Source organism: Castor canadensis, chromosome X, assembly GCF_047511655.1.
Source record: "Castor canadensis chromosome X, mCasCan1.hap1v2, whole genome shotgun sequence".
Taxonomy (NCBI): Eukaryota; Metazoa; Chordata; class Mammalia; order Rodentia; family Castoridae; genus Castor; species Castor canadensis.
In genome coordinates this window covers 51,442,096-51,469,133 of record NC_133405.1, presented here as the reverse complement: position 1 = coordinate 51,469,133, position 27,038 = coordinate 51,442,096, and the positions used below count along the sequence as shown (strand labels likewise).

At 40.7% G+C, this 27,038-nt stretch overlaps 1 long non-coding RNA gene across 4 annotated transcripts; it reads left to right on the top strand.

The window, feature by feature from the left end:
* The first annotated feature begins 379 nt into the window (after positions 1–379).
* Positions 380–27,038, top strand: LOC141419606 (uncharacterized). Of its 4 annotated transcripts, XR_012444242.1 has the most exons (6): positions 380–565; positions 13,970–15,910; positions 17,852–17,978; positions 19,470–19,546; positions 19,851–20,100; positions 23,120–27,038. It is a non-coding gene; the product is annotated as an uncharacterized lncRNA (long non-coding RNA). The 4 variants fall into 4 exon arrangements; XR_012444240.1 differs by having other exon boundaries at positions 13,970–14,110; positions 15,573–15,910; positions 17,852–20,100; XR_012444241.1 differs by having other exon boundaries at positions 17,852–19,546.

The following is a 27,038-nucleotide window of genomic DNA, read 5'->3' as shown; positions in this document are numbered from 1 at the left end:
ACAAATTAGAGCTTTATTCAAGCATAAAATGTTATTTTTCCATGCACAATATGTTAAATTTAAGAGTTTTCAAAATGGGCATGGTCAGTATCATAATAGACAAATGTGTACACAACCAAGGTTATGAAATAAACATTGTAGAGTGTATACTCCTATATAAGCTACTGACTGCCACCTACCTCCGGAGGGAAACACTGTCAAGACTTTCTGGTCTCGTCATGAATACATTCTGAAACAAACACCTAATTGCTTTATATATTTTAGCTCTTACTATGTAAGAAATACATTTATCAATTCTTGGCATGTTTTATTCTGAGAATTGTGTTTCTGTGTAATAAAGTGACTTGAGGGAATTTCCATAGTGTAGCCATGCTGTGTTACCATTCTCACACACATGCCTGAGATTCTCTAAGTTGCGTATCTAAGATAGCAGCAGCTGGCGATGTCACTTTACTCTCTCACAGATGCTGCCAAGTGTGTCCACAAAGAAGCTGCACCAATGTCCTCTCCCAGCAGTGTATGGATTTCTCATGACTCCACGTTTTCAATTGAAACAGGATACAATGTAAGTACAAACTCCATGATCAGGTTTTATTGTCAGACTCCAGAATTATTTCAGGACATAGTTGGAGGCATAAAGTAGGACTACTAGTTGATCATTTAACATGCACATGTGAAATACACCATTTATAGATGAATACAACAGGGAAAAAATAAAATGAAACTTAGTATGCCAACAATAGGATATCAGATTAATAAATATTTAAAAATCATGAAAACTTCTGTTTATATGTATATGGAAAAACAGGGGCTCTCACTTTGTAGTTATATGGAACACATTATCAAAGAGATTTTTAAGTTCAACTAAATAGTAAACATTAAAATCAAAACCACACTAAGATTCCACCTCACTCCTGTTAGAATAGCTATATCAAAAATACCACCAACAACAAATGTTGGCAAGGATGCAGGGAAAAAGGAACCCTCATACACTGCTGGTGGGAATGTAAGCTAGTACAACCACTTTGGAAAACAATATGGAGGCTTCTTAAAAAACTAAACATAGATCTGCCATATGATCCAGCAATACCACTCCTAGGGATATACCCAAAGGAATGTGACTCAGGTTATTACAAAAGCACCTGCATACCCTTGTTTATTGCAGCACTATTCACAACAGCTAGGTTATGGAAACAGTCAAGATGCCCCACTACCAACGAATGGATTAAGAAAACGTATCTATACACAATGAATTTTACTCAGCCACAAAGAAGAATGAACTTTTGTCATTTGCAAGTAAATGGATGGAACTGCTGAACATCATCTTAAGCGAAGTTAGCCAGGCTCAGAAGGCCAAATATCATTTGTTATCCCTCATATGTGGACTTGAGACCTAAAATAAATGCAGTAATATTATTGAACATGGGTCACACGCTAAGGGGAGAACACATACAGGAGGAATAGGGAAAGGTAGGAAGCCCAAAACTTGAAAATGTTGGATGTGCCCACTGTAGAGGAGTGAATAAAGTCATCTTAAACTGACAGAGGCCACTATGGGAAGGTGACCAGGAAGTAGTGAAGAGGTCTGGTAGAGATAAACCAATTTGGGTTGTAATACACATGTGCACGAAAGCAATGCTAGGAATCTCTCTGTATAGCTATCTTTATCTCAAACTAGCAAAACCGCTATGTCTTACTATCGCTTATTTCTTCTCTTCAACAAAATTGGAGAAGAGGGCAGAACAGGTTCTGCCTGGAAGCGAGGGGGTTGGGGGGAGAGGGAGGAAGCAGGGGACAAGGGGATAGACAGCCCAAACAATGTATGCACATATAAATAAATGAATAAACAATAAAAAATAAATAGTAAGCATTAAAATGCTGAATATTCATGTTCTTTGACAAAGCAGTCCCACTTGTAGGAAATTACCTACCAAACAGCCTGGAAAAGCCCCTCCTGCTGTTACTCATCCATTCAGTACTTAGGGTTGATCTGACCATTTCTCCAGCTGGCTCCGTGACTTCAGGCCTCTTGACCCTGATTTAACCACCCCTCAATCCAAACAGAAAAATCTAAATCTTGACTAAATGCCCAGTCATAAGGGACTATCCACAGAGCTACTCCAAGGGTTGATGTGGAGTAGTGCTCAGGTCTCTACTCCCAGATGGACCTATAGACCTCCCCCCATTCCTGTCTAGGAGAAGTATCCCTTTATCTCCCTTCTCTCTGGAATTAGAGGCTCTCCCCTACCCACAATGTACAAGTATCCCAATACTCCCCTCAAATTTAAATTTTCATAAAGGATGGGAGAAATACTGGCATCAGACAGCTTCGCTTCCAGCTCTGCCATAAACCTTCCTTGATGCAAGAGAAGGGGCACCAGCTTGGCTCCCTGCTGGAAATCCACTTAGGATATACACAGGGAGACCAGAGATTAGCTGTCACAAGCAGGATGTGAACTGACACATTTGCTGCAGATCTGTCACAAGCTATTCCAGGTGCGCAGGCTGGCAACTTTTCTTTCTGGTGAACAACCTCTTTGCAATCCAGCTTTGTAGTTCAGAGCAAGTGCTTTGTAGTCAAACACATCTATGAAGAAAGCATAGCAATACCTCACTAGTTGAGTTGCCAGGAGCATTCTATCCAGTCAATAATATGAGTAATCTGGAGCTGGACCTAGATAAACAACTCCCCTGTAAATATTAGCTACCTTTCTTCCTCAATGCAGGGAACTCATGTTGCTCCTTTACCTGATTCCTCAGCTAGATTCCTTCTACCAAATGCAGATCAGAATCTCCTTGATGCTCTCTTTCTCAACCCTCAGCTGAAACTTTTTTTGTGGTGCTAGGGATAGAAGCAAGAGCCTTACGTGTGCTAGGCAAGCTCCATATCACTGAGCTATATCCCCAGCCCCCTCAGCTGAAACTTTGTTGTTGACAGGAATCAGACTTCTATTTCAAAGGCCTCTTGTGTTATTAAGTCCTAATAATATGGGCCTCTGAGAGTGGATAAGTCCATTTGGAACAAACAGTGTATGCAAGTACATGGTGCCCTTTCATTCCCTCAACACTAGTTAATATTAGCTTTTGTCTTTACTAACAATCTGTTCTTTTTCCCCAGACATGGCATCTCAGATAGTCATTAAATTCACAGATTTACAGGCTCATTCCTTAGAGTGGGCAGATATTACAAATAGAAGTACCAGATACCAGCACACTATTTGGTGCTGGGGATAAAACCCAGGGCTTCATACATGCCAGGCAAGCACTCTATCCATAAGCCACATTCCCAGCCCACACTCAGTTGGGTTTTGATTTCAGATAAACAAAATGATACTGCATGCCACTTTATACATTAAAAATCATCCTAATTTTAAAATTAAAATTATCCTAATTTTAACTAGGTTAAATTTAAACTGACAAATATATACATGCAGGGCTTTGTGAACAAAGAACAAAGGTGCTCCTTGGTCAAGCTCTAATGTATTTGGAGAAAAACCAAAGTGCTCCACGATTGGCATTCACAGCTATGCTTTCACAGATGGTAGCACCATTTGTCATCTATGTGAGTGGCTTTCTTCGAACTTCCAGATGACTACTGGTGACAGCATAATGGAGCAAAGAACTCCCATCTAGATGAGCACAGTCAACGCACAGAACAAACAGAGAAAATATTGTTTTGGGGTGCTTATGAAGCAGAAACGAATATCCAAAGCATTATGGTTTTGATGAATGTTCTCTTTATCTGTGGACTGTTACATTGGATTAAAAAGAAATTTTCTTATCCTTGAAGGCTTGGTAGGACTTTGTTATCATTTTGACTCAGATTGTAGTCTGAATTTATGCATTGGGAGAAATTTATGGACATGTCATCAGTTCATTTTTGAAAGGATATCAAAGAGAAATTTACAGAATATATAATTTTCACACTGTTTTCAGTATTTGACCCTAATTCCATAAGATGAGCCTCCATTGCAAATTTGTGAATTAAGGTACTGAGAGGGTGTGACAAGCCCACATTTAGGGAAATAATCATTAGTAATGTTGAGCATCTTTTCATGTGCTTAGTTGATATTTGTCTATCTTCTCAAGTGGAGTAGCTATTCAAATAGTTTGCTTGTTTACGTATTGAATGGCATTATTTCTTTTTACTGAGTTTTGTGAGACTTCTCTGTATTTTGAATGCAAGTTTTTAAAAATCAGATATATGATTTTCAAATATTTCTCCCAGTAAGGGACTTGTCTTCATTTTTCTCAACGGTGTATTTGTAACACCTGAAGTTTTAAACTTTGAGGTACTCCAATTTATTAATTCATTCACTTATGGATTGTGGTTTTGGTATTTCATCTAGGAAATGTTCACTTAACTGAAGATCACAAGGAATTTCTCCTGTGTTTTGTTTTAGAAGTTTCAGTTGACTCTTGTATATGGTGCAACATATGGATTACATTTATATTTGTGCATATGGATATCCATTTGTTCTGGCACAATGTGTGGATAACACTATGCTTTCCTCATTGAATTGGTTTGAATCTTTGATAAAAATCAGTTTTTCCATATTTGTGGGTCAATTTCTGGATTGTTTATTCTGTTACTTTGATCTACTTTTCTACCTTGATACCAATAGTATACTGTCTTGATTGCTGTACTGTATAAGGAGACTTGAAATCAGATTTCTGTCTTCCAATTTTGTTCTTTTACAAAGTTGTTTTCATAGTCTAGGTCCTTTGTATTTGCACATGAATTTTAGAATGCGTATGACAGTTTCTTTTGAAAATATGTATTATTATTATTATTGAGATTGCACTGAATATATTGGTCAGTCTGAAGAGTACACACCATAACAATACTGAGTCTTCCAAACTATGAAGGCAGTATGTGTCTCTATGTTTTTGGTCTTCTTTAATTTCTCTTAGCAATGTTTTGTAGTATATATTTTATAGGCCTTGTATGTGTGTGGGTGAGTTATTCCTAAATATTTCATATTTCCTGAGGCTTTTTAGTATTTTAAATTTTATTTCTGTATTTTTCACTGAGCCTATTGCTAAACAAAAGTTTAACAGTATCTGTTCACTAATCATTTAGTTTGAGATGTCACTCAGGCTGCTTACTCTAGGATGAAAAAGTTGCTTGATGATTAAAACACATTTGTCTTTAAAAATCATGGGAAATGTACTGAAGTTAGGGGGAAAAATGCCCCCGTGATAAATCTACATATCATGTCCAGAAAAAAAACCTACCAGTAAAATAGATTATTAGCTTCCAAGTTTATATGTGATCAAAACTAAATCTGTTGAAATGTGGAATTTTTCTTTATTAACACCCCTCCAGCAATCCATTTCATTGAATTCCTGGGCTGGGGATGGTGAGAGAAAGAGAGTTAAACTACAAGATGCCACCACATCCTCATGAGAATGGGTAAAGTTAAAAGGGCTGACCATATCAAGCACTGGCAAGGTTGCGGAAGATGAAACTCTCATACCTTCCTGGTGGCAATGAAAAATGGTACAACAACTTGGAAACACTTTTGCTGTGAATATATATGTATGTACATAAGTATATGTGTATTGCTGAGGCTGCATGGAACATATATAGTGAGCAATACTTACGGTTAATTACTATGGCTATTTCAATCTGATTTAGTTCCTAGCACACATTGTGAAACAAATGAAAGTGTTTGCTGGTTTTCCTAGCTTTTCTTGACTAGCACGGTTGCCATAGTGACTTTTGGTGCAGAATGAGCAGATGTTTTTGTTTCTTGTCTAAATTGCTTATTTGTATGATAGTTTTCCAGTGTCTCTTCTCAAATTCTAATAAGCCTTTCATAATTATTAATCAGTAATTGAATGTAGAGTAGAGCTTTTCTTTCTGTCTTATTTATAAATGTAATTATTCATGTATTTACTTATATCAGCATGACTCAGAGATTGATATTTTAACCAAAGGACTACCATGTATGTATATATATTTATATGTGTGTTTATATGTATATGTATATACACATAAAATGGGAAGAGAGAGAGAGAGAGAGACAGAGACAGAGAGAGAACGATTTATGCTGAAACTATCTCAGCAATGGCCAGTGGAAGTTGACCTCACTAACCATTTGATAACTCCCTAGAATTCCTTGACCATGTACTTTACTCTCCGAGCCTGACCATATTCTCACCTGTAGAAAGGAGGTAATGATGCCGACCTCAGAGTATCCATTTGAGGACTTGAAGAAAACAAGTGTTGAAAATAAAAACCTGGAGTATGCGTCATCTGCTAGGACCTCAACAAATTACAGTTCCCTATTCTCACTTTGCCTCCTTCATTATGTCAATGTCACCTCTTTTATTAACATAATGGCCTGATTGCAAAGAGAATATTTGGAAATGTAACATTAAGCAGGGATAAGTCCACATTTCCATTATGTCTTGAAACATCTTTAGTGTTTAATTTTATTGCTGGTTGTTCTTGTTACTCACCTTTACATATCTGTGCCTTCTCTGGTGTATCAAATTAAGTAACTTTTGTTCAGTGATTTATATACAAAATACTGGTCTAGGTACTGGGAAACATCTTAGAGAACAAGACAGACAGGGACCCTGAAGCTGTCATTGTAGTTTGGGAAAATTGTCAATAAGCAGGCAAAGAAACCAATTGCCAGGGAGATTTTATATGGGGACTTGTGTTTTGAAGACAATAAATAATTAGAATAGAAGCTGGGTGCCCATGGCTCGAGCCTATAATCTAGCTACTCAAGAGGCAGAGATCAGGAGGATCATGGTTCGAGGCCAGTCCAGGCAAACAGTTCAAGAGACCCTATCTCGAAAATACCCAACACAGAAAAGGGCTGGCAGAGGGGCTCAAGTGGTAGTGCACCTGCCTAGCAAGTGTGAGGCCCTGCCCAAAAAAAAAAAAGAATTAGAGTAGAAAATCAGAGGACAGAAATAATTTTAGATGGGCTTGTCAGCAAAACTATTTCTCAGGAAGTGGTGTTCTTGAATCTGAATGACAAGAAGTTGGGCATGGATTGACCATTTTGTCAGTGTCCCTGTGCTGTGTGGACACCATTTGATCCAGGAGCAGAAGAAAAACCCAGTGACTGGAGCCTGGCAGACAATGTACAGACCGGTGGGAGATGAGGTGGAAAAGTCAGACAGATTCCAGAATTTGGGGTGTGTAAGACATTTGCATTGTATTCTGAGTATGGAGGATTAGAATGTGGGCGTGACATGACCTGATTCTTATTGTCAGAATGTGACTGGCTAATGAGTGGAGAATAGACTGGAGAGTGACTAGAGAGTGTGCAGGGACAACCATCAGGATGCTATTACCAAAGGTCAGAGGAGGGCAGAGGGGGAGTAGGAGCAGTGCTGTAGCTAGGTGCAGAGGGAGGGGTGCTCCTGACAGAGTCATATGGAGGTAAGGCAGGCAGGACTTGCAGTAGCTGTACATGGAGGGTATGGGGAAGGGATAGATCAAGGACCCCTGGACTTGTTCAGCCACATAGACCTGGTGATGCTGTTTTCTTATATTAGTTGTTCCAAGTGCTTTTGATATCCTCAGGATAGTTAGATTAGATATCTAACAGTAGTTATAGTGAAAATTGGTGATTTAATGAAATGTGTCAGTTGAGGAAGATGACTCAGTTGTAAGACTATTATTCTTTAAGACAGTTACAAACTATAAAACTATCAAAATGTAAAAAATCTCAACTTACATTTATACAACTAATGATAGTGATCATTTACTGTGCACTTAGAATTCTTTACATTCTTCAAGTATTAACACAAAGAATTCTCAAAATAGCAACCCATGAGTTAAGCACAAATGTTTCCCCACTTTACAGAAGAGGAAATATAGGTACAGAGAGGTTCTTTCACTTTCCTAATACCTCAGAGCCAGGTGTTCCAGTATCAGTTGCTCCATGTGCTTTTGAGGCATTCTCTGGATAGTTACATCTTCTAGCAGGGGTTATAGTAAATATTAGTGATTTTAAAAATAATTTGCATGTTATTTTTCATTCTACAATGAAAACATTTATCAAAGTATTACAGTGTTCCCTTAATATATATGAATTTTACCTGTCAATATAAAATATAATGCAATAATTTGCTTAGTGAATAAGATTCAATTGTAAGATGATTAAGCTTTCTAATCCCAACATCTAATGCATAGACATTTCAAAATAATCATGTTTAGGACCATTTACCACTTAAAATCTAAAAAATAAGAAAATATTTTTCTCTTCTATGAGTGAAACTATGCTAAAATAAACATTGTGAAACTGAAACAGTTTTCATACGGTATAACTTGGGCTTGTCCTTAGTCTGTTCTCAGAACCCGTTTTGGAAGAAACCAGTATAGTTTGGAAGAAGAAATGGACAATTGCTGAATTCTGGCAGCTAATGGTGGCTAAGGGACCAGCCCTTTGGGTGGAATCTATGCTTCTAGAGTCATTCCTCATCGTGCTAATTGGTATTTATTTCAGAAAAAAAATTAATAATTACAAAAAATGTTTGCAACAGTCATAGTTACTATGCAATAGACAACTTACTATTAAGCTCATTCCTTAGGCTGGGCATGGTGATGCACACCAATAATTCAATGGTGATTGAAGCAGGAGGATTGTGAATTTGAGGCCAGCCTGGACTACATAGTGAGATCCTGTCTCAAGAGAAAAAAGATAACTGCTTGAAATTCTGTGATGCATTTTTTCCGTTCTAGGAACTCATAGTGTTTTTATGTGGAAACCATCTTATTCTGTACACTTGATATTTTTGGTTGGGAGGCAGGGCTGGTCTGGCCCCCAGTGATAGGTAAGATGAGCTATGGTGACTTATCCAAGGTCACTTAGAGTGAGTGAGTTAGGGATGGCACTGTGGCTTAAGTATATCTCCTGTCTTTCACTCTTGAATCATTCATTAGACAAAATATTAGCCTTACCTTTACGTATAGTAAATCACTTTTTATAGGCTTAGGATGCATGCTTTCCTGAGGGTAACCAACAGATAATATAAAAAAGACACTAAGTACTTTAAAATAAAAGGAAATGAGGTGTTAATTTTCTTATTAAGCCTAAAACTTTATGGGGAGATTAGAAAAAAAATTCCTGAAATCATACATCATGTATTATTCTCTTCTGCCTAACTCCCTTTAATTATTAATACATAGCATGCAAGATTTACATTTATTGTTGTCTATAGTTGTTAATCATTCATTGTGATTGGTGGATAATATATGGAATGGATATTTCATAAGTATATCTGCTGTGGGGATTTGGGCTTATTTCATTTTTTGACCCCTTATGAATAATGGTGTTATGAATGTCTTATACATATGCTTGGACAGACACTAATTTTCATGTCTTTTAGGCACATACCTGCCTCAGATTTAAGAGTGACCTTCCCACATCATAGGGTACACGTTATTTCAGCTCAGTAGACATTTCCAAGCAGTTTTTCAAAGTTGCTGTCCTAATTTATTTTCCTACAGCAGTGTGTGAGTTTTGAAGCTTCCACATCCTCACCAACGCTTGATATTTTTATTTTCTTGTTGTAGTGGTGGTAATAATGCGTTATGGTTATAATTTTGTCTAAATTTTTTCATTAACTTAACTGTCTCTGAAAATTTAACTTTCTTTTAATATGGAGGTTATTTCATTTTTTTTTTACTTTCAAATTTATTTGCTTAATGTACTGAACTTTTGCCCTGTGGGATTTAGATTGTCTGTTTTTTTTCATTGCACCTCTATTGTCTTGTTTATGTTCCTCTGGTCCTTCTTTTTCCTGTAAATTGGTAATTAGAGATGATTCCATTCAGGTTTTTGGCAAAAGTACCTCACATATGGTTTATATACTTCTGATAGCCTTATACCATGTCTTAGTTTGGGCTACAATAACAAGTTACCATAGAGTGCATTGTTTAGACATCAAGCTCTGGAGGCTCAAAGTCTGAGATTAAGATGCCAACATGATTGGGTTCTGGTGAGGGTCCTTTTCCTGATATGTCCTCTTGTGGCCTTTCCTTGGTGTGTGCATGGAGAGGAAGCAAGTTCTCTCATGTCTTCTTATAAGGGGACTAATCCCACCATGAGGGCTCTACCTTCATGATTTAATGACCTCCCAAAGTCCCTAGTTCCACATACTGAGGATTAGAGTTTCCACATACAGATTTTGGGGGGTGGAGAACAAGCATTCATTTCACAGCACACTGGGAGCCTTATCATGTCACATTCAAGATACAGCATTCCGCCACTAGCCCCCCCACCCCAATCTATGTTATTTTCTCATGAAAAAATACATTCATTCCATTCCAATGGCTTCTTAACTCTTTCCAGCACATATTTAAATATCCAAATTCTAAGTCTCAGCTAAATCATATCTGGATAATACTCATGGCAACAATCATCCTGAGGTAAATTCCCTTGTTTGATATGACTATTAAAGTAAGTTATCTACTTCCAAAATACAACAATGGTGCTGGCATAGGATACACATTCCCATTTCGAAGGGGATATTTAAGCAAAAAAAAGAGGAGTAAATGGTCCCACGTAAATCCAAAACATCACAGGGTAAACAACATTAAGTCTTAAAGTTGAAGAATAATCTTTCTTTATTCCTTGTCCCATCTTGTGAGCACACTGAGGTTGAGGCTAGGCCCCCAAAGTGTCAGGCAGCCCTGCTCAGTCTATGCAGCAGCTCTCATGAAATGGAATCTTCTACCTGCAGTTCTCTTAGGCTGGTGCCGCACACCAAGAGGTCTACAGTTCTGCAGTGTCTTAGTGATGGCCAAAATCTGTGTCTCTACTAAGCATTGCTGTAGTGGGAAGTTTCTGTGGTGGCTCTAATTCAAGGTTTCTCACTGGGCTCTCAGGCTTTTAAAATCCATCTTTTAAAATCTAGAAGGAGGAATTAATGCACCAGAACATTTGTATTCTGCATTCCTGTAGAATTAATTAGTACCATATGGAAACTTCCAAGGCTTAAAGTCCTTACCCTATGGAGTGGTGACCTATGCTGTACCCAGGCCTGCTACAGTTGGGACTGCCATAGAGCAGAAATGGAATGCAGGGAGAATGAGCCCAGGAGAACTCCCTGGGTCTGTCCTTCAAAACCATTCTGCCCTCCTAGAGCTCTGCATCTATGATAGTCCTCTAGATACTGGTTAGAAGCTATTCATTATTTACAGCCCACACACAATGGGACAGATTACACAAGTGAGTGTATACCAGGAAGCAAAGATCACTGGTCTGCCAGTGATTAGAGTCTGTCTACCAGAAGGTCATTAGTCTGTTTCTCCATATTGGTTACTAAGAGTGCTTCATGTATTATAATAATTGCAGTTTCATAATTTCAAAGTATATATTCTAGTCTCCTCAGACAAGATTGGATGATTCAATTTGCTATACCATGTTTTAAAATTTTCAACATCACAATTTAAGAGTAATAAAGCTCATAATGTAAATAAATTAAACCATACCTCTGGCAGCATTATTTGTGAGCACCCAGGGAGATTAGAGCATACGAATTCCTGGTAGCTTCTGGATAGAATGATTTAGTGAAATTCTAGTTTTTACTACTGAGTAGGCCTTAATTAAGTGATTTCCCTGATTTACTTAACTTTTCCTAAGTTCTTATAACCTCATCTGAACTATGCATTTAATGTTACTTGAGTAAATGTTGAGATTAAAGGGAATACAAATTAGAATATGTATTGGTTTCATTAGTTCTAGCAACATTAATTTCCTACTCTCCAATTCAAATGTCCCAGATTAAATATCTATTGTTTTCATTGAGTAACTGTCTTTCACCTTAAAGTGCAACCAATTTACATGGTGACTACACCTAGGTATTTTGCCCCAAGGGGGGAGAATTTTATTTTAACCAGTATCATCATCATCATTGTCATCACTAAGAGGGCTTCTTGAGTGAGCTGATCCATCATCTACATAAGAGATCACTGGGTGTATACAGTGCTTCCCAAACTTTTAGCGTTGACACTGCTGTGGAGGACTTTTATACATCTCCTTCCTTACATATTCTTTTTTCCAAGACTGTGAAATTTTAATAACAGATGAAATGTTAAGTGTTTATGTACAGTGGTCCTTTGTAGTGCTGAAAACATTGTAATATCCAATATCTACCAACCATCTTTACTTAAAAACTAACTTTCAGCCCCTTTGGGGGGCAATATTACCCTAGGTGATAATGTATAAGAAAGATATGGTGATTAAAGATTAGAACCCCATTCCTGCCATTTACATCATTTTGGTGCTGTAATACTTTCTCAGCCTCTGTTAGCCTGCCCTTTCTCATCTGTAACAAGGGAATTCCTTACGAAATTGTTTTGAGGGGTAAATTGAAATCCTGTACTGAGTAGATGACAACATAGTAGGACTACAGCAAATGTCCATCCTTGTCAACTTCCTCCTCTCACCAACAGAGTTGATGACAGTTACCTAAACAAAACAATGTAACTGTCATAGAGACTCCCTGCAAATATACCAGTAAGAAGTAGCATGTACTTACACTTATGTCATGAACGAAACGTTGAGGCCTTTCCTGTATTTGCAGAATACTTGCTGAGAGATTAGAGATAGAAGATGGTTAAACCATTTCCTTTAATTTCTTGTCATTTTATGTCCTTTTTTAATATTCTAGGTTGATATGGAAAAAGCAGTTTCTCATTGAGCCTCCAAATAAAGAGAATGTATAGATGAAAATGAGGTGATACTCACAAGACCTTGACCCTGATATTGTATTCACTTACCTCCTACAGAACCTTTTTTTTTTCATTTTTCTTTTATTATTCATATGTGCATACAAGGCTTGGTTCATTTCTCCCCCCTGCCCCCACCCCCTCCCTTACCACCCACTCCACCCCCTCCCGCTCCCCCCCCCTCAATACCCAGCAGAAACTATTTTGCCCTTATCTCTAATTTTGTTGTAGAGAGAGTATAAGCAATAATAGGAAGGAACAAGGGGTTTTGCTGGTTGAGATAAGGATAGCTATACAGGGCATTGGCTCACATTGATTTCCTCCTACAGAACCTTAAGTTGGGATTTCATCTGCACCATCAGCTTCTTTAATAAGAGAGATGTAAAACTACAAGTTTTGAAGTAGTAAAAGGTCATCACCTTGGGGTGGGTTGGGGAGGGTTAGTGTCAGAATTACTATTCTGCTTACTAATAACTCTGAAAAATTCATTTTGCATCAGTGAGTTTAATTTTATCCCGTTTGCTATGAATAATAAGTCTTCCTTTCAAAGTTGTGAGAATAATACAAATACATTATTGCCTGCTTTTAGCAACAAATATATGTGATATGGCAGTTTTAATTAGCCAGCCATAGTGCCCTTTTGCAATTTTTCATTCTTTGAAAATCGTGCTTCTGAGATCTATGAATCTATATAATAAGTGATTTGGGGTTGTTTTTAACATTTGTAGCCATGCTACTATGATGATGCTTGCACATACATCTAAGACTCTATGCAGTCCAGACTTAAAAATGCAGTGGAATGACAAGTACCTTGTTTTCCTCTTCCATAAGATATTGCTAAATGGTTCTGCAAAGAGATTGTACCAATTTGTCCTCCTCCAAAAGTGTATGTATTTCTCTTGGTCTACATTTTCCATTATAAACAGGATGTGGCATAAACATAAATTCATGAATTAGGTTTTCTTTTCAAACACTAGAATTATTCCAGAACATATTATGATGCATTGTATGGGACCATTATCTTTGCATTTAGAAATGCACATGTGAAACACTACATTTATAATAAGGGAAATAAGATAGGGAAATGATCTAACTTTCCATCGTAAGTATATCACATGAACAAATATTAATAACATTGTAAAACCTCATTATTTGCACACATTTCAAAAACCAGCTGCTCTTATCTTGCATTTTGTTGGTACACATTGGTAAAGAGATTTTAAAGTTCATTAGACAGATGTTTAATATCATGCTCTTTTTCAGTCCCATTTATAGGAACTTATCCATCAGATTCAGCCTGTGGAGACCCCTGCCACCATCACTCATGTGTCCATACTGCTCAGGGCTAAGCTGATCATTGTTCTAGCTGGCTTGGTGACCTCAGGATCCATGATCTTGCTCCATGTATCCTTTCAACCAAACAGAAAATCTGCCTCATGGCAGGATGACTACATTAGATGGATCACCCAGGAGCCTACCCAAGTGTTTACATGTAGTAGTGCTCAGTTTCCCAAAATTGGAAGGACCTGTAAACATATAACCTTATACCAGTCTGGAAGAAGTATGCTTTCCTTTCCCCTTTCTGTGTCCTCAGAGACTCTACCCTCTTTACTAAGTACAAGCAGCCCAATATTTACAGTAAGTTTGGGTTTTCATAAAGAATGGATGAAATACTGACTTCAGACAGCTTCTGCTTCCAGCGCTGCCTTAAACCTCCTGTAAGGCCAGGGGAAAGGGAAGGGAAAGCCTGTCTCCTTGCTAGAAATGGAGGGAGGTAAACACAGGGAGAACAGAGATGAACTCTCACAGAATGATGTGTCCTGGCACATTTGCTATTGATCTGCCAGCAGCAACTGAAAGTGCTCAGGCTGGCATCTTGTTTCCCTGTTAGACTCTCTGGCCTTGGGCTTGGTGAGCAAACACTTTGCCATTCAGTTTGGTGCTCTGGAGTGTGTGCTCTGTAGCCACATGTTATCAATGAAGACAGCATAGCAATAACTCACTAGCAGTGTCCTTATGAGGGTTAAATTCAGTCCTTTTTTGTCATTAGGTCACAAAAAGTGAGCTGGTCCCTTTAAATAAAGTGCTCCATAGATATTAGTTTCCTTTCCTCCTCTGACAAGGGAACTCATGTGACTTTTTGACCTGAACCCTGAGCTAGGGTTCTTTCACCTAGATGAAGACCAGAATCACCTCAAGGACCCTTTCTAAGTCCTCAGCTGATATTCCTTTGTTGGTAGAAAAAGGACTTCTGTATCTAAGACCATTCATGTTACTAAATACTAATAATCTGGGCCTCAAAAATAGATATGCTGGTTTGGCACTTATAATGCATGTAAAAGCCTGTTTCTCCTTCATTTCACCACCATCAGGTATTACCAGCTTTTGCTTTTATTGGCAATTTGATTATTTATTTTCCCCAGACCTGCCCCATTAGAAGATTGCTGTCAGGTGGTCACTAAACTTGCAGGTTGACAGCTCTTGTTTCTCTATAGTATCTAGAATTTTAAGAGTACAAAGGGAAATCAGAAGGATACAAAATAGTTTATTAAATGGAATTTAGCAGATGATATTTGTTCCTGCCACCAAATTTCATGAATCAAGCAACTAGATAGCAAATTATTGATGATGCTGTATATTGTACTGTACTGGGGATTGATTCCAGGACCTTGCTCATGCTAAGCAAGTGCTCTGCAATTGAGCTACATCCATAACCCTTTTTAATTTTTATCTTGAGACAGGGTCTTGCTAATTTGCTCAGACTGTAGTGATCTTCCTGCCTCAGCCTCCCAAGTAGCTGGGATTACAGGTATGTATCACCATGCCTGGCAATGCATTACCCTTAACATGACACTATTATCTGGAGATGGCAGACCCAGTGTGGGCGCTAGAAGCTGCCTCTAGTTCACTTCTGGAATCATTTTCTGTGGACTACAATGTGTTCTATCTGAGGCTCTGAGGGTGTGCACTTTCTGGGAATTAGGTATGGGAGGGGAAGCCCTGTGAGGAGAAGTGAAAATTGTGCCTTTAAACCAGATTATTCAGTTCTGAATGTGATGACCAATAATAATGGTGGCACATTTCCCCTCCTGAGATCCATCTGGAATCCCTGTGAGAGGATGACACTTCTTGTCTGTATTTGTTGAAAACTGCTTCCTGATATTGTGAGCGATGACAGCAACATTGTGGCCTTCACGTGGGCAGGTCAGTAGAGTCATAGGGGAGGGTTGACTCCTTTGAAGGGCACAGGTATTCAGGACTACTTTTAACACCCCTTTAACACGGAACAGAATAACCTCCTCCAGGTGAGGAGGAGGGTCAGCTAGGTGAACAGCTGGCGTCTTTTAAAGCAAGAACCACACATTGATAAATGAAGACCTGGACCATCAACTCTGGCTAAATGAGCTACTGACTTGGGCACTTAAAGCACTTTTTCATGCTTTTATAAGCTGGAACTAGAACTCTGTGTTTTCATCAAGAACTACTGCCAGCCGCTTTTTGAAGCAAGGCAGACTTGGTTCTCATCGTCTGGGAGATACAGTTTATTTACAAAACTCAAAAAAAGAATTGATATAACCTCCCTAGGGAGGGAAGGTTATATCCCCTAGGGATGGGTCTGAAGATGGAATGACAGTCTGTATGTGTGGAAAACATGGCTTTGAAAATATAGCCCCTTCCTGTTAATGAGACCCTGAGCTGCATGGAAAATGGAGGAACTAACCAATAGTACCATTTGTCCAGAGCACAGAGTGCTAGGCACACAAGTCTGGGTGCATGGGATGGGGGCCTTGGTAAAAAGAGAAGATAGGCTGCTTTTGAGGATGTTTTGGAGGTATGATTTTTATCCATTTTTCTAATGACAACAGCATTACCTGGGACCACTCTTTCTTTCAGGGGCTATATTTGGCTCTAAGCCTCTGTTGCTATGCAACAGCTTGCCTTTGATCTCAGACCATGATTCAGGAAAACTGGTCTGGGCAGCTGTTTCCATAGCATTCTGGAGAGGGAATGATAGAGACAGGGTGGTGAGAAAGGGTGGTCAGCCCTTAAAAGGGTAGGGACTTGATGTCTTTATGGAATGGTTTCTGGGAGGGATCAGGTTTACAGTGCAGACATATCAGCTAATGCTATGAGGGAACAGATAAGGTAAAGGGAATAGTCAATGAACAAAATATAGATTGGAGTCAACATCAAATGAAGCTTATGTTTGGTCTTTAAATATACATACGAATTTTCCAAGAAGAATTGGCAACATACTCTCCAAGATGTTTCGTGAATTACTCTAAGGAATAACATTCACTTTCTCACTTAAAAATAGTAGTTTTTATGTTTAAGAACACAAAGCCAAAACCACACATAATTACAGCCATAGAATTCTCAGGTGGGGATTCAAAAAGAATGGTGGGAGTGAGATAGAGACATGACTTGATGGTATGAGCCAGATCTTCTGGACTTTCCCACTCAATGCCAGCAATCCCTCTGTATCCACCACTTTTTGAGATTTCTAAGCTCAAAGACAGGAGGCCCAACTACTCTCTGAGATGTAGAGGGAACTAATCCTACATGTGCATGTATGGGGTGATAGAATTTGAGACCTAAAAGCTAAGGTTCATACAATGTCTTTGTGTTTCAGCCATAGTAACAGACACATGCATACACACATATATGTACATGCATCTATTATATCTAAACAATTATTTTTTTTGGTGGTGTTAGGGATCGAATCCAGGCACTCATGTATTATAGTCAAGTGCTCTACCGCTGAGCTACAGCCTAGTCCTAGGCAGTTATTTTTTAATCTACTTTTTCCCCCATGAGGAATATGGTCTGTACATATTGCAAAAATAAAAACATGTGCATATCTTTTTGTTGACCCAAATTTCATCTTAAAATTACTTTAAACATTTTCATGATTATAACAAGGGAATGTATATTTGTAAAATAAAAAATATTGCACATGTATACCTATAGCAACTTACATATATATAACTGACACTATATAAATATATAACTACACTGACGTGATATAACATGTTTATCCCCTTATACAGATACCATTTTTTGTGAGAGCACTTGAAATCTACTCTGACCAAATTTTCAATGCATATTATATTATTAACTAGCCATTATACATTATATTTCTAGGCTAATTCATCTTGGATAGCTGCAATTTCCTACTCTTTAATCAACACTTCACCATTTCCCCCTTCTCCCATCGCTGGCAACATCCTCTCTCCAACCTGCTTCTGATTTTGACTATTGTAGAGTCCACGTAAGTGAAGTCATGCGTTATTTGTCTTTCTGGGTCTGACTTTTTACACTTAGCAATGTTATCACAAATGATATCATGTCCTTCAAGGCTAAATAGTATTTGATTGTACACATACCACAATTACTCCATTCATTCTTCTGTCAATAGACACTTAGGGTTGTTTCTGTATCTTGGTTATTGTGTATGGTGCTGTAATAGATATGGGAGTGCAGATATTTTGTTGACATAGTGATGTCATATTTCTTGAGTATATACCAAAAAGAGGAATTGGATTGTTGGGTCATAGGATAACTCTATTTTTAAGTTTTTGAGGCACTACAATACATTTTTGCATAATGTGTGAAGCAATCTACATTCCCACCAAGTGTATAAGGGTTCTGTTTTCTCCATATCCTTGTTCAAAGTTATTATCTCTGTTTCTTGATAATAGCCATCATAATAGGTGTGAGGTGATAACTCATTTTGATTTTGATTTGCATTTCACTGAAGTTTAGTGATGCTGCACATTTTTTCATATGTTTGTTTTGGAACAAGACCATGGGAATACTAGGGGAGCCACAGAGACAAGAAAAAGGGAGGAAAGTTGTGGGTTCATTGTAAGAACCACTCCTGAGAATCAGAGAACATATGTTCTCTAAGCACAGGTTATTATAAAGGGTTTTGGATGGAGAGGCTCTGGTTATGCAACCTCTGTTTCTCTTTCTAACTCACCAATCAGGCAAGTGATATCCACAATAGAGAAGAATTAGGATAAACAGTAAGGGGCAGACATGTTAGGATCAGACCCTCTCCCCCTCTCAGCTGGCTTACTAAAAACTCCTCACCCCACCCCAAAGACTGACAAAGGGACAGTTATTAATCTTTATCTCTGAGTGGCCACCAAGGACAGTTGAGCAGATGAATGACCTAACCATAACTTATCTTCCTTAGTTGCAAGCAACAGCATTCCTTGGTGACCCACAAGAAAATGTTCTCACCCAGTGACCTTCCTGGTACTTTCCCACCAGCTTCTGCAACTATTGTTGCAGAAAACGTTACAGAAGTATGACTGACCAGCTAGAATAAGACTCAAATCCAGGTGGTTGGAGGAAAGGAAGTTCATTATGATAGCGGGCCAGCACCTGGATATCTCCAAAATGGTGCTGGCCCCGAGCTCAGTGTGGTTGGGGTTTTTATATCTAGAGGAAAGCAGCAGCAAGCAAGCAGGGAGTACAGAAGCAGACGTGGCATTTAGCTTTTCAAGGTTACAATATATCATGTCAGCACAGCTGTGGACGAAGGCCCTCTGCAGTTTCTAGGGAGATAGCTGGATGCAGGGACCTCGGCTAAGGGGAAGAGCTTTACTCATCTTTGATCCTTTTCACAGCTTTGATCTTTCTCTGGGTTTCCCTATCATTCCCTCCTCTTATCCATCATAATCTCTTATGACCATTTCTGGGAAGTCATCTAGAGGTAATCTTTGGTACTGTCTCACTAACTGTAATTTAACAGCGTCCATCTGGTTGCGAATGAACCTGGTGAGGAGGTTTATCACAAAAGGCCCTAGGAGCAGTAGTAAGAGAAGCATGGTAAGTAAGCCTGTCAAGGGGGCTACCCATGGGGCCCAGTTCCTTCACCCCATACTCCAAAATGTTTCCTGGTTTCTTGCCTTGAGTTTTTAGTAACTGGCAAGCATTTTCTCTCATTATCCCCAACTGGTTTGCATAGAAGCAACATTTTCCCCCTAGAAATGTACAAATTCCCCCTTTTCCTCAGTAATGAGGTCTAGCCCCCGGCAGTTTTGCAAGACCACAGCTGCCAGTGAGTCTAACTGATTTTGCAGGGTGACAATGTTCTGTTGTACTAATTCTCAATCCTCATGGATTTGTTTAGATAGCTGGCTATGCTGGACTTGTTGGAGACCAATGGCAGTAGCCCCTGTAGCCATTGCTTCTGTCAGGGCGACTCCCAGAAGTACCGGGAGAAGGATAGGATCCTGTCGGAAGCTGGTCCGACCTTCAGTCTGCTGGTTCAGGTACTGAGCAACTTCAGTCCCAGGAAGTATGTCTACGTCTGGGACTAGGAAAACTAAGGCACAGCGTCCCACTGGATAACAAGTATGGATCCTGCTCTGGCAGGCAAAGTAAGTTCTGTTGGGCACTTTGGCTCCTTTAACCAAATTAGTGTAGGCTTTTTTTGTTAAAGCATTTAGTTTCTCCAATTATTTGGACAGCTGGGCCCATGAGGCAGGTATTGTCATGCTGAGTAGAGTTGTTTAGGCCTAGCTTATGTATTTCTGATATGTTAGTTAGGCCCACCCCGGCATATGACACTTGACTGGCTCTCAGACAAATCCAACAGTCTTTACCTAGTTCTGGGTCTGTTTGCTGTATTAGTTGATGGCTGCTGTTTGCTAGGGCCATCATCTTAATGAGAGGGGTATCAGGGTATAACGGGGGCCAATTAGTCCCAACCAAGGAGGGAGGGAGGATCTGCCCCTGCTCCCAGGGGTCCAGAAAGTTGGCTTTATTGACTGGGAGAGAGTGATTTGTTTCTTCAATCTCAAGTCTAAAGGTCTTTAAGACCACTCGACTTTCCCAATTACGTTTGAGGAACCATGCCAGTCCAAAGACCCTAGCTCCCCACTGTTGGGATTTATCTATTGTTAACTGGAAAAGGTCTCCTTTTTCTTCACTTTGTTTCCTGGCTCACTCCTCTGTGTTGTAGTTGAGGATAGCCTCTGAATACTGACACACTGGCCTTTGGTGGAGGCCCCCTCCCAAGCCCCCAAGGAGGCAAAATCAATGACTATGAGGGGCCCCCCATAGTCATTCCAGGTCCATGGTATTCGGCCATACACATTGGATAAGCGATCTTTGAATTGGCCAGAGCAGATCAGGGTGGTGGGCCCTAAGTGAGCTATTGCTCTGACCTCTGAGCCTAGGCAGTACCTAAAGGAAACAACACAAGGGCCCAAGAAAGCACAAGTGGTGCGATTAATTAATGTTGTTCCCAGAGAAACTAAAGCAGATACCTTAAAAGCAACTGAGGCCAATAGGAGAAGGGGACCAGGAACTAGAGAAAAGGTTAGATCAAAAAGAATTAACCTAGAAGGTAACACACACGCACAGGAAATCAATGTGAGTCAATGCCCTGTATAGCTATCCTTATCTCAACCAGCAAAAACCCTTGTTCCTTCCTATTATGGCTTATACTCTCTCTACAACAAAATTAGAAATAAGGGCAAAATAGTTTCTGCTGGGTATTGAGGGGGTTGGGGGGAGAGGGAAGGGGCGGAGTGGGTGGTAAGGGAGGGGGTGGGGGCAGGGGGGAGAAATGACCCAAGCCTTGTATGCACATATGAATAATAAAAAAATAAAAAATTTAAAAAAATGTTCCTTCTTGTCCTTCCGAGAGTCTGACCTCCCATACTAGCCTATGGAAGATCCCAGAAGGGCCTAAAGGCCTCACTTCTGAGTCAGTCATTATGATCACAGTTGTCAATAGGATCAGTAAGTCTGTCTGACGCCTCATCAGAGCTTCCTAAGGTCAAGGTCAGTTTCATTGGCTGGTTCAGGTTGGCTCAAGATCTCCACTCCTGGCTTGGATCCTCTGCTGGCTTGGCGTGTGTCTGATGGATCCATGGCTTTAGTCTTGCAACCTTAAGGGCTGAAGGAGTGGTTAGAATGACTTGGTAAGGTCCCTCCCATTAGGGGTCTAGACTCCCTCTAACTGGGGTTTTGACCCAAACCCAGTCCCCCAGGTATAAAGGCTCGAGGGTCATGGAGGCTGGCTCTGTGTGTCCTAGGTGTCAAGCAATCTACCTAGAGGCATATACTAAACCTCTTAGGAACCTGTGGAGGCTGATCTGTCCATACTCTTGAAGGTCTCCAGCCTACTCAGGTATTAGTGGTGGCAACCGTCCATATAGGACTTCAAAAGGAGAGGCCTCATTTCTGCATTTTCTGGCTGTGCATCTGATCTTGAACAGGGCCAAGGGCAATACATATGACCAGGGCAGTCCTGTTTCTTGACATTGTTTTGCCAATGCTGTTTTAATAGTTCTGTTTATCCTCTCCATTCAGCCTGATGACTGGGGGTGATACCGGGTATGTAAGTCCCAGGTCAGGCCAACTGCACGAGATATTCCTTTGATCACCTGACTGACAAAAGCAGGCCTATTGTCTGACCCGATGCTGCTCGGTACCCTGAACCGGGGAATGATTTTCTTGGCTAGTGTTCTTGACACCTCTGTAGCTTTTTTTCGTGCAGGTGGGATATGCTTCTACCTAGCTTGTAAAAATACAGACCACTACCAGAAGGTACCAATAAGTTTTGCTTGGCTGGATCTCAGTGAAGTCCATTTCCAGGTGTTGGAATGGGTAGACTCCCCTCTTCTGGATGAGTAGCGGGGGCTTGGGCCCCTGTCCTGGGTTGTGTTGGGCGCAGAGTAAGCAAGCCTTGTTGGCCAACTGAGTTAGAGTCGCCAATCAAGGAATGACCAGATATTTTTGTAATAGTCCCTGTAGGGAGGTTTTGCCCAAATGGGTGATGTCGTATGCCAGCCTTAGCAGACCTACAGCTGCCTTTTCTGGTATTACGATCCTACCTTCTGGGGTGATGAACCAGCCTTCTGAGTTTTCTTTAGCCCCCTGTTTTATGGGCCTGTTTTTTTTTGTCTTATGAGCTGTACTCTGGCTGGTCTAGGAGGACAGGGAGGGCAAACCATACTTTGGCTGAAGTAGCATCTTCCTTTTGGACTTCTTTTAAGAGGGCTGCTTCTTTTGCTGTCCTATCCGCCAGTCCATTTCCCTGGCTGATCTTATCTGGCCGGTTGGTATGGGCTGGACAGTGGATGACTGCAATGGCTTGGGGCTTCCAGACTGCCTTTAACAGTTGTAAGATTTGCTGGCTGTTTTTTACTTTTTTACCTCCAGACATCAGTAGGCCTCTCTCTTTGTAAATGGCCCCATGGATATGTAAAGTGGCAAAGGCATAACGTGAGTCAGTGTAGATATTGGCTCTCCTCCCATCTGCTATAGTGAGGGCCTGGGTAAGGGCACATAATTCTGAGCTGACCAGTGGTCTGGCAGCTGTCCATGTTCTACATCTTGCTTGATGGTGGTCATTGCATACCCAGTCTGGTATTCTCCTTCTTGTAGGTTCCAACTTCCATCAGTGAAGAATTCCAGGTCAGCGTTAGGAATAGTGGTGTCCATTACGTCATGCCGGGAAGAGAAGACCTTGTCTAGAATCTCCTCACAGGAATGGAAGGGTTCCTCCTCCTCTTCTGGTAAATATGTATCACCCAGGTTACTTTGGAAAGTTGGCATGAGGCATTACCATTTGAAAAGGGAACCCAGGATAGAAACAACCAAAAATAATACCACATCCTGTTAATAAGAGAGAAAGAGTGTCAGAAAGAGCCTCTTGATTTAGGCTCTGTCCTGCTGGGGCAGTTACTATTATTGCTACTGACCAAGACAAGGTTACAATACCAAAAGAGAGATAGGCAAGGGATGGCAGAACTCAAACATCACCATAGAACATTGCCCATGAGAAACAACAGTCCACTGTCTGCCAGTTGACTCCTCAAGCTTCTGCCATTCATAGACTAGTCAACTTTTGGTTTGTGAATAGGGCAAGGCTGAAGGTCCCCTCCTCAGGATCAGTTTGAGAGGATCGTTGGAGTCCACATATTGTAAGAGTGTGTAGCTGGCTTTCTCTGCTGGGTATGCTCGTAAATCTGATGCCAGAGCAGTTCCAAAGACAGTTGGGGAGTTCTTGAAACCCTGTGGGAGACGGGTGCAGGTTAACTATTGTTGCCCCCCTGACTGGGGAGTCCTCCCATTGGAAAGCAAAGATGGGTTGGCTCACAGGTGCCAACTGGACGCAGAAGAATGTATCTTTTGAGTCAAAGCACGAGAACCCAGTAGCCTTTGCTGGTATCAGGGCCAGCAAGGTGTATGGGTTAGGAACCACCAGGTGCAGAGTCACTGCTGTTTGATCATCTGCCCAGAGATCCTGCACTGGGCAGTAATCATTGGTGCCCAGCTTCTGAACTGGCAAGCAAGGGAGTGTTCCAGGCAGGTTGACAAGGTCTCAGGATTCCATAGTTTAAAGTCCCTGGAGGTGATGAGATATCTCTTTTTGTGTCCTCATTGGGATTGGGTATTGTCTCATTTTTATTGGAGTGACTCCTGGCTTTATCTCTATTACCACTGGAGGAATGTTGATGGCAATCCCCAGAGGACTGTCTTTAGCCCATACTCCCAGAACCTTAAAGGGCACCTCTGGCCCCTTTAAGGCAGTCTGTTTTATTTGGGTCCCATGCAGGTTTAGCTTCTGGAAAAGCCTTCTGGGCATAGGCTTATACAACATTTCTCCCATTGGTGGTGGGGGGTGGGATGAGCCTCAAACAAATGTAGGACTGCTTGGGCAACTTGTCTCCGTTTCTCCGTGCTGAGGAGTGTCTGGAGCACTGGAGGAGGAGCCTTTTCTTTTTAAGAGTCTCAGTATTTGTAGCCCTTGTCATCAGAATATTGAAACTGTCTTTAAACCATTTTTTTAAGCCAAGGAGGATGAGCTGTAAATGTCTGTCATATGTCTATGTAGGGGAACTGGTCAGGATGACCTGGATCCCCAGTGATTATGTTCCTGATGCAGGGGATAATAGCCAAGTCTAGGGTGCCCTCTGCTGGCCATCCTGCATTAAAGGTGGGCCATTACAGTTCACAGAATCTCTGAAGCTTGGCTGGTTTCATTTTAACCCCATAGTCACCAGAAAGCCTTCTCTAAAGTTAGCAAGCATAGTCTGGAGCACCATTAGGCACTTTGACCCAGAGGGGCCCATTTATTAATAGACCCCTGTATTATAAGAGAGAATTTAATTTCAGATTGTATTTATGGCAGAATGAAACATGCAAAGGTCATTTCTTTAATTATCAATATTTTAATATTCCTGTTTCAGGCTGTGGCCACCCCCCCCCTTTTCTTTTTTTCCTCTGGTCTGAGGTGGAGTGTTAATCCCTGAATGCCTGCATCCTAGTGAGACCTGATTGAAATATGTTTGAAACCTGTTTTCTTAAAAAGTAGCAGCAGAACAGAGCAATAATTTTTACATTGACTCTATAATAAGAACTGTTCTCAAGATGTTCACATATTTATGTGTAAAAAGCCCAAGCAGTTTATAACAGAGACCTTTAAAATAAATACCGTTTTTTTACCTTGAGTATCATATTAACTTTATAGCAGCATTTTAAGTACTATTTGGAAGATATTTACATATACACATACACTGTGAGTACACCATTAGATGGATGTATAATCTGACCAGCCATTAGTAAGGGAAACATAAGCATCTCATGACTGTCTGAATAACAGACCAAGCTTACTGCACCAACCTTTTGGAACAGTTGTTTTTTACCAGCAACAGTCAAAGTTGCTCTTTTTGTTTTTACCCTTTCTTGATATTCATAACCCTTCTGCAATATTCCTTTTCTTTAAGTCAGACCAGATCTTATGTATCAGTGCAAGTCCATCTTTCATGTGTTAATTTTTGTAAAAGCTCAGTTAGTGCTGAGCCTCAGTCCTCCTTCAGGATGTCCATTTTATATGTGCCTAATAATTGACGATGTCACAAGACAGACAAAGGAGGGGGGTGCCTCTCAGTGAGGCCACACAGATGCTCACCTGGTCGTAACTCCAGACCATGAAGTCAGGTGTGACTTAGCTGTAGTGGGATCAGCCCAACAGGGTGACTTATGATCAGGCAGTAACCCAATCTCACCATAGACTGTATGTCACTCACTGTGAAATCACAGGATGAGCCCACTCAGGCTCCATAGCCTTCAGGGGACCTTAAGGGTACCCAGCCATGGAGCCACAGATTCCAGCTTAAAATGCAAGTGAGTCAAGCTGCACAGTCACACACCATTCACTCAGAGTTTAAAACAATTAGTCCCTATTTAGTTCCCCTCAAATCCTGGCTTACTCTAAACCCAGTTGACCAGAATTACACTGATCACTAAACCCAGTTGAACAGAATCACATCGGTCCCAGAGGAAGGGGATGCGTCACCCTGGAATCACATCAGGGATCAGCTGGTCTCCTTCGAGGATCAATCTGCTCCAGCTCCTACACTGACTACCCCGGGGCTCCTACCTGGTCCAGACGTCTGGTGCAGGTCTCCGTTTCTCTCCACCAATTCCAGGGCCTGGTCCTTGTCTCTGCAGCCTCTTTCAGTCGCCTGGAAGGAGACCCTTGAATCACAGCTGGGGTGCGCACTTCCAGATTCCAGCAACCTCCTCAGGCTACAGGGCCAGGGAGCGGGGACCCGCTGCCCAATGGGGCTCAGCGGTCTGATCTCCCTGGGGCCTCCAAAATGTTGCAGAAAACGTTACAGAAAGTATGACTGACCAGCGAGAATAAGACTCCAAATGCAGGTGGTTGGAGGAAAGGAAGTTTATTACGCTAATGGGCCAGCACCTGACTATCTGCAACATGGCGTGGATCCTGAGCTCAGTGTGGTTGGGGTTTTTATATCTAGAGGAAAGCAGCAGCAAGCAAGCAGAGAGTACAGAAGCAGACTTGGCAGTTAGCTTTTCAAGGTTACAATATATCATGTCAGCACAGCTGTGGACGAACGTCCTCGCAGTTTCTAGGGAGATAGCTGGATGCAGGGGCCCCGGCTAGGGGAAAGGGCTTTACTCATCTTTGATCCTTTTCCCAGCTTTGATCTTTCTCTGGGTTCCTTATCACTATCCTAAGCCTGTGCCTAGCAGTGGGTTCTGGCTCTCGTACCCCCTCCTCAGGCACTCTTTCCAGAGTGCTGAAGTTGAGCTGCCTACCACCTATCCTTCCATGCTTCTCTTCAGTCTAACAAGAAGGAGTGAAGATAAAGAAAAGGTAGAATTGTGTTGGTCATGGATGCCCTTCCTCATGGAAGAAGGAAGATGTCAGGAATCAAGAATAAGAATTTCGCTGGTAAATGGATGGAATTGGAGAACATCATTCTGAGTGAGGTTAGCCTGGCTCAAAAGACCAAAAATCGTATGTTCTCCCTCATATGTGGACATTAGA